Raw genomic sequence first — 12,816 nt, 5'->3', positions numbered from 1 at the left:
CTTTGCCTCTCGTTGGCCCATAGACTTCTTGAGTTAGGTGATAGGAGGAAAATTGCACATAGAACTTAGCATTAGGTAATTCCCTTGTACCCCTAGCTAAATGTTTCATTTGCTGGTCATGCTTTCTTTGAGAAACTGCTCTATATTTTTTTGAAGCATAGATGCCTGAGGCTTTAAAGGAAATCAGAAAGAGAAGGCGCACCAAAGGAAATTAGAGTTTCTCTGTCCTAAATTAAGTAATTAGGATGGAATAGGACCCCTTGCAAACTTTTTACCATTCAATCATTATGTGTGCAGCTGGGTGATAGTGATATGCAAGGTAAATGTGAATTTGGCGTACATATTTTAGAGCTTACTCTGCATGAATGTCCGGTGTGTAGTGGAGTTGCTTTTTAGTTAATATTGACTTGCATGTTCTTCATTTTAGAGCAATGAGTGACACAGTTTCCTCAAGGAGTAGGTGAGAACATTGTTTACAGTTGTGAGGCCAGGCATCCTGCCTTTTCTAATATATCATTATCCCATAGCCCAGTGATTCCCAAAGGGTGTCATGTGGCACACTAGTGTGCTGTGAAAGCAGCAGAAATATGCTACAAAAATTATACTTTATTGGTAGCAGATCCAGCCTGTGAAATCAGGTAATCTCCCTACAGAACCATAAATCTGGCATTGGGGGGGGAGGAGGAGTAGTAATTAATACAGCTACCTCTCTTCTGCTGCCAGATTACCAAGTTCCATGCGTTAGGGCTGGGTCCTGGCTGTGCCGGCTCCATGCAGCGGGATTGGGCCCAAGGACCAGATTCAGTCCTTGAATGGACCTGATACACTCATCAGGCCCATGGGCACCAATGCGTAAGTGGCGTGTGTGTGTATATAATGTATGTGTATATGTATCTTTTCAGGTGTAAGAGTGAAGTGTGCCACCAATTTTAATTTAGGAAAAAAGTGTGCTCCAGATATTGGGAAACACTGCCATAGTCTTTCCTAGAGCATTCATATGGATTTATTTCAGTTAGAAAGGGAAACTTTTGTGCACAGAAGTGCTCTATGGAGCAATGACCCAGAAAAATACTTACATTTGGCCTAATCTAGTGAGCATGGATCCAACCATAAATTCAAAACAAATAGAACCTCCAACAGTACTTTCTGATGTACTATGGGTGTGTTTTATCATTGTGGCTGGCAGTATTGTCACTTGTGCTCTAGTAAAAAATGAATATAAGATCTGTGAATTCACATTTTAGAATATAATATTAATAATACCAGAAATATTGCATTTGTAGAGTCCCTATAAGTATTTTACTTATTGTTAGATGCTTCTTAAGGCCCTCTAGGCCTCCCTACTTTCCTACATATTACTACCATCCTTATTGCTATATAATGATCATGAGGTAAAGGGATGGATATATTGATAGAAGTGAAAAAGCTAAAACATTGGATGAAAAATGAGTATGTTGCATATGCACAGACTCATACATATGCAATTAAAATACATGTGAGATGAGTTTTAGGCAAAATAAATTGTGTTTTGTATGTATGAATATGATCTAAAGAAAGTTGAACAAACTATGGACCAATAACCAAATGCAGCCTACAAAGTATATCAGGTGGTTGAGAATCAGCTGCATGCTGACGCTGCTAAGGATTTTAGATAAGAGGTAAGCTCCACACCTCTATCAAAGGAAGTGAAAATATGCTAGTGATAAAAGAGAGTTGGCAGTCACAAGTCATGAATTTGTTTCCGGCACTGCCACTGATTCAGTGTATGTTCTTAATTAAATAGTAAGCAAACAAGTCTCAGTGGGCGCATCTGCACAAGATGCTAAGAGTACAATAGACTAATTCTACTGCACATTAGTGCAGCAGGCAAAACCTGTGCTAACGCACAGTAGAATTAGTCTACTATGCATTAGCATCACAAAAAAGCATGCACTGGGGCTAATGTGCAGTAGTGCCAATTATGGAGCATTTAGTTTTAGTACCTGTAATTACAGATACTAAGAGGTACATGGGGTGTTTGAGGAGGGGAAGAACCCGTGTTTCTCAAATGGTGACACCTTGTTAAGGTGGTTTGGGATTACTGGTCCTCTCTTGCATCCAATTCCTACTGATGATTCCACATGCTGCACCTTGGGCAACCGCTTTCACCAGTGGGATGAACTTTAGTAAGGGGAGACAGTTCTTGTCATTAAGAGCTGTCCTCTGATCATCACAATGGCAGCTATGGCAGAAGAGGATATTTCTCACTGGTAAAGCTGGCAGACGAAGATGACGGTAACCACAACCACTGCTTTGTGGATTGCCTTGGAAAAGGTGAAGGATAAGGGAGTAAACCCGGACAGAAAACCTGGAGTGGAGCCTCTAAGGCAGTTAAGTGATTATTCAGTCTTCTTTCCGACAGCTACTACAACTTTCCCGGCCTCACATCGTATAAGTTCTACCTTTCTGGTGGATGAGTCAGAAAAGTCGAAAGGGTGATGCTGATGCTTGGGCAACTCTTGAAAACCAGGCTTTTGCTCCTTGGAGAGGTTACTCGATCTGTACCAATATATTGAAACACGTGGGAGTCAGAGGTAACCCGTTGTAAGCCATGGATTGATTTGGTGTATATCCGGGCACCAGAGGTTGTCTCTGATGGTGGGAGAGATCATCACACCTCACTGGAAAACTACTGCCCACCTCAATCTGGGCAGTCCCCAGACACTAAAATGCTTTCCCACCACAGTCTGCTGCTTCAATGGGTGTTTGGAGCTTAGCAGTCTGCTTTCAAGTTAAATCTACTAGCTACAAAAAAACAAAACAAAAAAAAAGGCAAGGAAAAAACTTGCCCATTACTCCTCAGCAGTATTATATCCTAAAGACTGGAAGCTGGAATATATGGACAATGAGCCCAGGTGTATCTGACAACCTCCAAACCATTGATAATGCACACAAAACTGCAGTCATCGATGCAGAACTGCTGAGACTGAATGTCAATATTGTTGCTGTACAAGAGACCAGACTACCAGGTAGTGGCTGCCTGAAGGCAAAGAGCTACATTTTTTTCTGGTGTGGGAAACAGTCCAAAGAAATCACAAGGCATAGTATTGGCTTTGCAGTCAAAAATAAGATGCTGTTTGCAATAGAACCCCTAAACAAAGTCTCCAAAAGATTAATGGTGCTTCCACTCACTACTTCATCTAGTCCTGTCAATCTCTTATGTGCATACATTCCAACTCTCACTGATTCACCCAAATCAAAGGACCGCTTGTATAATGAGCTTAGTGCTTTAATCAATAATATTTTACCTAATGAAAAAATCCTCCTGCCTGAAGACTTCAATGCAAGGGTTGGCACTGAGCATGCTGGCTGGCCTCACTGTTTGGGCACTAATGGTGTCAGCAAAAATGAATGAAAAGCCAACAAAAATGAATGGACATCATTTACTTGAATGTAGCTCATTGCATGAACATAGTATAACATTCTTTCTTCAACGTGAAATCTCAACACAAAGTATCTTGGCACCACCCACGATCTGGACACTGGCATCAACTCAACCTGATTATAACCTGCTCATAAGACTTCTGTGATATAATAATTATGTGATCCTATCAGAGTGATGATGGATACTGATCCTTCATTGGTATGCACTAAAGTCAAATTGCATCCCAGGAAATTGTACAAGAGCAAGAAACTCTCCTTACTATGAATAAATGCCACATGACCGAAAGCTGAAAATGCATCATCTCGATTCATTAAAACTCTTTCTGGGGCTCTATCATATCTTAAGGTATATAATACTGCCGAGGAGTAATGAGCTCAGTTCAAACGAGCCATCTATCAAACTGCCTTGTGGTATCTTATATCACAGCTCAAATGACACTGAGAACTCATCTGAAATGATCCCACTCATAGAGAAAAAAATGGTGTTTTCCTTAAATACAAGTGTGACCCTAGCCACTCCAACTTGCAGGTGCTTCAAGAAATCCAGTAAAAGGTGAAATGTACAGCAAGATGGTGTGTAAACGATTATTGACCACAATTGTGTGAAGTATCCAAAAAGCTGCTGACCAAGGTGATATGCTAGCAATGTATAGGGCAGTGGCTCCCTTTTTTTGCTGTGACCCTAAATCTGGGTCATGACCCCTACCCCTGCTGCTGACTGACTTATATCCAGTGGCATCAGCAGAGCCCAGGCCAGGCCAGGATTGCAGGAGGCAGCAGCAGCAAGAGCTGTGCAGACCATGTGCCAGGAGAGCCCCACAGGCAGGAAGGATAGAGTGAGGGGTGGATGCCCCGCAATCCTTTTTAGGGTTGCGACATGAGGTTGGGAGCCACTAGTATGGGGCATCAGGAAAGCTCTTGGCCCTGTTCCAAGGAAGACCATCCCTTTAAAATCCTCCACATGTATGTCATCAATGATCACAATAAGCAGATAGATCGATAGGTTGAACATTATTGAGAACTCTACTGTCATGAAAATGTGGTCTGTGACTTCATGCTCAATGCAGCTGAAGACCTCTCAACCATGATACCGCTTGACCATGAACCTGTTGTAGACAAAGTAGAAAAAGCCATTGATCAGCTTGCTTGTAGTAAAGCCCCAGGTGTGGTTGCACCAGTTGAAGTTAAGCACGTGAAATCTGTACTCCTCTTTCATCTGTGTGAACTAATATGTATGTGTTGAAGAGACTGTGAAGTTCCTTAAGACCTGAAGGATGCAAGCATTGTTACTCAGTACAAAAACAAAGGTGATATGAGCGACTGCAATAACTAAAGCAGTATATCCTTACTTTGCATCATTGGGAAGTTGTTCACCAAAGTTGTCCTGCTAAAGACTGCAGAACCTTGCAGACAGGGCCTACCCTGAATCTCAATGTGGTTTCAGATTCAGCAGATCCACAACAGATATGATATTCTCCTTGATACAGCTACAAGAAAAGTGCCATGAACAAAGGAAATCTCTGTACATAGCATTTGTTGATCTTGCCAGAGCTTTTGTTCGTTAGCAGAGATGGCTTATTCTGAATCCTGAAGAAGATTGGCTACCTCCCTAAACTCCTGAGCATAATCAAGTCCTTCCACATCGGTATGCGTGGAACGGTGCAGTTTGTTGGGTAACCTTCCGTAGAATTTTGAAAACAAGAGTGGTGTCAAACAGGGCTGTGTCCTAGCTCTGACACTTTTGGGGATTTTCTTCACTCCCCTACTCAAATATGCATTCGGTAGCTATTTAGAAGGAACATACCTTCAGACCAGATCCGATGAGAAACCCTCTAACTTTTCTTATCTCAAAATGAAAACAAAAGCCTGAGAAGTTCTTGTCCACGAAATGCTCTTTGCCGATGATTCAGCAATTTGGTCATTCAGAAGCAGGACTGCAAAGTCTCATGGATTGCCTTTCTCATGCTTGTGATGATTTCAGTCTGATCATTAGTTTAAAGAAGACGGTAGTCATGGGTCAACAGGTTGACCACCCTCCCAAAGTTAGAATAAATGATGAAAGCCTGAAGCGGTTGAAAATAACTTACATGGGCTTCACTGCCTCACAAAAGCCAAAATTAATGCTTGCATTGGAAAGGGAAGCAACACCATGGCTAAACTTCAAAAGAAAGTTTGGAAAAACAGAGTGCTCACTCTGTCGACAAAGATATCTATCTACAGCACTTGCATACTTAGCTCTCTATTTTACAGCAGTGAAATATAGACTCCTTGTGCCAAGCAAGAAAGAAAACAGATCAGTTTCCATCTCTGACATTTCTGCAATATCTTGGGTGTAACGTGGCATGACAAAATCTACAACTCCACTGTTCTGGAATGATATCCAAGATATCCAGTATGTTTGTGCTCCTGAACAGAGATGCCTCTGTTGGCTAGGACATGTGAACTGTATGAGTAATGTCAGAATCCCCAAGGACATATTCTATGGTGAGCTGACCACTGGCAAATGTCAAATTGGGTGTCCCAAACTCCATTTTGTTGATGTCTGAAAGATAAACCTTCATGAACTGAGCATTGATCGCCACTGCTGGGAATCAATTGCTTTGGACTGTTGCTAGTGGAAAGCCACTATGAAGCAGGGCCTACATTGCTTTGAGATGGAGAGGGTTAATGATGAGCTAGAGAAGAGGCATTGGAGGCAGGCAAGACAAAACAGTACTTGGCATGCTAGTGCAAGCTCAACTGAATTTGTATGTGCAACTTGCCAGAAGGTCTGCCTGTTGTGCATCAGACTTCTCAGCCACTCAAGAAGCTATGGTGTTACTTGGTAATCTACCAAGGGTGCAATCCTCATGGTCTCCCAAAACCAGTGGCTGCCAATGAATGAATGACAGGTACTGAACTTTAGTACTAAAGTACACTTGATTACAGGTACTAAACTTAATGTGCCATAATTACAGCACATTAATGAATGTGTAGATGGGCCTACTGTTGTATTAATGATTTGTCTTTTTGTTGGGTATGCCCTCAACTTTTGTTGGGTACGCCCATCTTAGCTTTGATTTTTTGCAAGTGCTGAGTACCTACAGTTTCCATTAACTTCAGTTTGGGTTGTGGGCAGAAGAGCTTAATCCTTCTAAAATGATGACTGACGTGGATGATATTGGACATGCCCCAAAACCCTAAGGTTTTTGAGGTAAATAAACACTCCTGAAAATGTTGTCCCCTTTCCTTCCATGTATCCCCTCAGTTTTTTTCTCTGTATAATTGATACTTGTTAATTGTGCAGGCATTATGAAAGGCAGTTCAGAACACTATGGTGATCCTCAGATTTTGGATTTGCCATATACAAATTGAGCTGTTCTCTGAAGCCTTCAGTGGTCTGGTTCTTATTTATAGACTCAAAGACAGCTTCATCCCCAATGTCCTGTGGTTATTCCACGACAGTCTTTGGATCCTGATAGAGTTCTTGGAGTTGATGGCTGGGTATTCTCCCTGGTTAGTCTTTATGTTGTTTTCTCCTCCCCATGGGAAATACGTGGTCTTGGGCACTTACAGAGTACACTGAAGGCTTAACCTCTTTGTTCAGGTGTTTTAATAAATGAAGTTTGGAGGCCCTCTGGCAGTTGGCCCAGTAACTGGGCTCCTTGCCATGGAACTTATTTTCATGGTGTCAGGGAAGCTGTTTCATGGAGGGGGAGGAGGGAACATGGTGTATTCGGTCTGTTCTCATTTGCATTCACTGATCTTAGAATCGGAATTCCTGAGCTGGGGAAAAATAGTTGGGAATTTTGTGCTTTTGTTTTTCTACCCTAGGAAAAGTGCTCCTAGATATTGCAGCAATATATTAGTAGGCACGATGCATTGTATTGTGGTTATAGAAACCATTTGATTTCTTTTTTTTAACAGTGTTTTTTTTTCTTTTAAGAATACTTTTAAGCCTGGCATAGACCCACTTGGCTAGCTGCCATTGAGTCAAATTTGTAGCATGATTCAAAGCATAGTGAAGCCAACAGGAAATCTTCAATGGACATTGAATCAGAGATCTGGAACACCCTAAATCCTGATTCTAATCACCTCACTCCAGTTTCACCGACTTAACTTCACTGATTATAAGGGTCCTTGTGTAATTACACTGGGACATGTGACATCCAAGTCTCATTAAACTTCTTTTCCTTTTTTGATCACGTCGTCTACTTGCATCTTACTCATACACAATGACGGTGTTTCCATGTAAGTACAAATGTAAGCAGAACCACAGAAACAGAATATGTGGATGGGACAGTACTATATTTAGCAAATATTTGCGTCTGCTAAGGTGTCAGCATTCATAGTAGTTGTCTCTTTTTTTTTCTTTTTTTTTTTTGAAGCTGTATTGGAAAAAACAGCTCTTTGAGTCAGTCTACTGTTTATCATCACATCAGATCAAAGCACACAGAACTAGGCTTGTGTTTCCACAGAACAGATTGATGCTGACACACAGCTGTCCTTCTCTCCTTCTCAACACATCAGGAGTAAACGTTTTACAGATTGGAAGCTTGGCACTGATTAAGGTTCTGAAATAAAACTTCTATTGTCCTGTATGTCTGTGTGCTTGTTCTGAAAACACTGTCAACCTTGGTTTACTGTTTATTTTTCTTCTGCAGGGAAGAAGGGGGGAAAATCATATGTGCATCTGTTTGCAATCCTAGACTTAAGAGCCTAAAAATAGAATAGCAATCCCCCACACTCCGCCCAAAAACCTTGTTTGCTGGCACTCACAAAGTGTGGATAATGTGTGTTTCAGAATCAGTTTAGCTTAAAAAATAAGTAAATAATATAGAATTAAAAAGTCCCAGTCGTGTGGTTTACCACATTAAAATAAAATTGTTATTTTTAGTCAGCAGCCCAAACACAAATACTTACTTTCTAACAGTATCAGAATGCTAGTATTTGAATTCCTTTTATAATCCAGTTTTTGCTTCATCTTTTGCCTTGCTCCACTTCAGGAAAGTGAAAAACCCCTGAGTCACTTGGATTCAAATAGGCTGGAATGGTTAAGAAGGTTTTTGTAGAAATAGGGTATGTGTGCTTTCCCTAAGATAAAATTCACTACAGAGTTAGGAACCTGTACAAGACTATCCCCACTACACCACCAGGCACTGGGTTTGCCTTCTGGTATCAGTAAGGCAGCTGCCTCCAAATCTGCATACTGCAGAGTGTTGCTAGCCAGAAATAGACTGATGTATAATGGAAGGAGGTAGTGGTGACTTTGTGGTGAGTCAAAAACAGCTATTGCATCTGCAGTCATACAAGTATAATAGTTTATGGAATGGAAGTGAAGGGAGGCAATGATTGGTATTACTGGTTATGGAGAAGGATAAGAGCCATAAAAAGCCATACTGAAGTTCTGTGACCTACTTCCAAATTCCAGGGATTGCATTCCATCTTCTCCAACATCCAAAGATACCCTCATAAACCCAAGTTACTTGGGCTTTGTGGAAGAGAGTGAATTTCACTCTAATGATGCAAGCAAGCAAAAGATTTGTCACAATGTACATATTGCAAATATCTGCTTTGTGTGCATTTATTTGCATACATGAACTGATGTAATAACTACAGTTATCACCATTAATGCTGACAGTGTAATTGCAGAGACTCAGCATAGGGCTCCCATGACTACCAGAAGAAGAGGGCCATATGCTCATTACCTCCAGATCACCTTTGCTTCTCCACTGCCTATAAAGATGCTTTATGTGAGGGAGACTCTGAAGTGGAAGTCGTAGAAGGGGGAGATGCCAAATGGGAAGTCTACAGTGCTCTAGGCCTTCCTGTTAGCCCCCTTTCAGCTAAGGGATAGGGAGAACAAGGAGAGCCTTCCACCTCTGGTAAACCTGCTGTCCCAGTGTTGTTTGGCTCAAGTCCTTCCCTAGCCAGAATCTAAGGAAAACAGTAGTTTTTGACAGCTTTCGCTTACTCTATCATAGGGTTCAAGTTCAAGGTTAGGAGGACGTTATCCTCTACAGCAGGACATACTCTGTATCAGGGGCACACGTGATGGGTCCCATTCCAGCCAACATATTGAAGATTAAAATGGGATCATCAGAGCTATCACCCAAGATAGGGACTAATTCCCAAGTAAAGAGCTGTAAAAGACCTTTAAGTTCACAGAAAAACATACAACAAACAGTAAGCCTGACTAGTGAGACTATACACACATGCACACACTTGCTTTGGATGTGTTTTACTGCCTTTAGGCCTTTTTGTGGATCTAGGTTCCTACCAGGCATACTGATTCATTTGTTCTCTTGCTCTTCTTGAGACTGTATCCCATAGATTAGATGTTTTAATGCCACAGATGGTTGTGGCACACAGTTTTGGGCTACATAGTTGGAAGCTGGAAGAAGCAATTGCAAGCCTAACAGGAAGACCCACATACCTGCTAAGCCCAACTGAATTCCCTCTTAAAGGTAGGCGGTGGGAGCAGAGTGGTTCTCTGGGGAGGGAAGCCTTGACTGGTGCTGTGCAGTGTCCTGAAGATGGTATTTTCTGTGGAGAAATGGCAGATGAGGCTTGCTAACTCCCACACTCACTCATTTAGTTTTTTGGCCCTTGCTTGTGGTTTTCCTGCCTTAGTTTCTTTCTGTTTAAAGTACTTTGGGCTGTTCTCTCCATTTCCTTCAGCTGACTAGTGCAGTTTTTTGCTTGTTTAAATATTTGTCCCACTATTTTAGGATAGTTTCTTCCCTTTCTAGAGTTAGGCATAAAGTTAAATGATTACTCATTACTTCCTGGAAATTCTTTGTTTGCTTTAGACAGAAATATTCGGGAAGTTCCTCCTCCATGCCAGCTCAGCAACACTGGCACCACTTTTCCCTACCCTGTATGTCCTTCCCTATCCTATATGTACCTCCCTTTTTGGATCTCTCACACATGCTCTTTCCTTTTGGGTTTTTCTTTTTGTTACTACTGCTTTCATGAAGTACTAAATATAGGGTGGATTCCTGTATTTCTATATATACCAGACACGTCAGAGGAAGTGTTCTTTTAAAATCACTCACACCTAGGTTAGTGATGAAACATTTTTCACCCAATGATGTAGAAATTCACGTGATGGACAGGCTTTTCAGTGTTCCCAGCTGTATGCATTACTTTCAGCGAAACATATGCCAGGATCATACCTAAGTTGTATGCCATTCACTCCCATTCTGTTTGGAAGGCATCACCCCACAGCTTAGACTCTTTCCACAAGTCACAGAATCAAGCTACGTATGTGTACTACTTGCATGAAGATTTATGGAGATGGCTAAATGCCAATCTCAAAAGTTTTGTCATTTAGATTCTATTTGGTGTCAAAATTCTTGGTAGCTTGTTTTAAACCACTTGTACCTGTGTCATGACATTTTGAGGAATGCTTATTTGAATTGAAAAAATATCTTGATAGTATGTAGCGTGTTTCTGTCATCCACCCACAGCCAGGCACAAGTGTGCTGATATGAGTAAGGAGAGGCAAAAAGACTATGTGTAATCTCTGTGTAATTCTCCCAGCAGCTATTTACTCGCATTGATATCAACAGCTTCTTCCTGATTCTGCAGACTCCAAATCCTCCACACCCAGACAATGAGACAGCAGTGGGTGGAAGGAATTTGTGAACTCAAGTGTTAGCTTAACAGGCACAGCTCACCTTTGCCCAACCCGTAGGTAACCAGTACCTCATAAGCGTTGTACTGATCTAACTAAATCTGTTTAGAAAGTCTTTTAGTCAGACTGAAGCTACCCATTCAGGAGGATATGCTTACATCAGTGGGAAAGCACCTTAAATCAATACAAGCTCAGTCAGTGTCCTACAGCTTAGGCTACAGCAATGAAAGGCATTTTACAACTGAATTTAAAAGATTCACACAAAAAGATTGTGCCCGATTTTCTGCCTGCCAAGCAGACCAGTTTTCCCTTCCACAAAAAATACTCAGGGAGTAGTAAACAACTTGGTGAAAGGTCTTTAAGTACCTGGCACCAACAGTAACTGCAGAACTGGAAGGGAAGATCAGCCACAGCTTCACTTCTTCCCCCTTGCCTAGGACGTTAGACCTTCTCTTGCTTGTTGTCCTGTAAGTTTTAAGCTTGGCCTTTCTCCTGCACAGACCAAGAAATGTAGCTTTTAGCAAAAGAAGACCATGAAGTGGTTCCCAAAGGAAACCTGAATTGTCAGTGTCACTGCCACAGAAACAATTGCCAGCCAACCTAGTGACTTTCTGGATTGACCCACTACCTGAAGTCACCCAGAAGACCCTTATGGCATTTCTGTGCCATCAAAGGACCATACCGTGGAGAAGCACAGCATGCCAGTTGTGTGCATGCTATCCCCTGAAGAGTTTTAATGTAGCTTCCCTTAGCTTGGCACTGAGCAAGCACCAAAAACTCTGCTTCAGGCAAGTTCATTAGTGCATTACATCTTTTCAGTTTATAGTAGGCATGGAGCAGGCATGTTGTGCTTCACTGCAGCTCTCCCTACGGTGGTCATCTGATGGTATAGACATGCCCTTACACTTCGTCCTCTCAGCATCTCAAGAAAACCTACTAAATCAACAAAATGTAAGCACTATGGGTAATCCCCATTGCTATACACTATCACAAAGATGAGGAATTTAGGATTGTTCCCATTTTGCCATTTGTTGCTAAGGATATATTCCCTTCTTTTCTCACTTGAAACTGTTCCAGAGCATCATGAAATGGTAAGCTGTATTGAAAGAACAGGGTAGGTGCCTGCCTATGACAGAAAATTAGTCAAAGTAGAAATGACTAGGAAGTCTATAACACAAAGCCTGTACTGTTCTTTAATGCTAAAAGGTCATCAAATATGTCATGCTGAAGCTTATTCAAAACCTTACTGTCTCCCATCACGTAGAAGGAAATGCAAATTCCATGTTGCACTGTGTTGGGATCTATTTAGGTGAAATAATTTCTAATATCTTCTGCATTGTGTATAGGTCCCCAAAATTTAGAAAATATCTGTGCAAAATTGCGAGGAATTTACAACTATTGCAAAATTGGATGCAACCCCTCACAAATGTTGTCACAAGTCTAGTGAAAAGGAAAAACATTTGACATCATTATCCTTAAATTTTCAAAGATTTCCCAATGAATGCCATTGGAACACTCTTGTTGCAACTATTTGTCTCAAAATGGTAGGATTTGTTTGCTATTAGATGGTGATTTCAAAACAAAAATAGCCATTTGGTGCCCTTTTACTCTACATCAAATTCACAGACTCATGTTTCATACCTGAGACCTTGTGAATTTTCACACCATGTTTCACTCTTGAGAACCTGGTAATTTTGCAGTGTTCTGACTCCAAAGTCTGTTATCCTTCAACATCCAAAGGATGACATTCATAATTAACCAATAGGAAAATAATG

The sequence above is a fragment of the Gavialis gangeticus genome, unplaced genomic scaffold, assembly GCF_001723915.1.
Source record: "Gavialis gangeticus isolate Ggan-Ray unplaced genomic scaffold, GavGan_comp1, whole genome shotgun sequence".
Classification (NCBI taxonomy): domain Eukaryota; kingdom Metazoa; phylum Chordata; order Crocodylia; family Gavialidae; genus Gavialis; species Gavialis gangeticus.
This window is presented reverse-complemented; position numbering follows the sequence as displayed.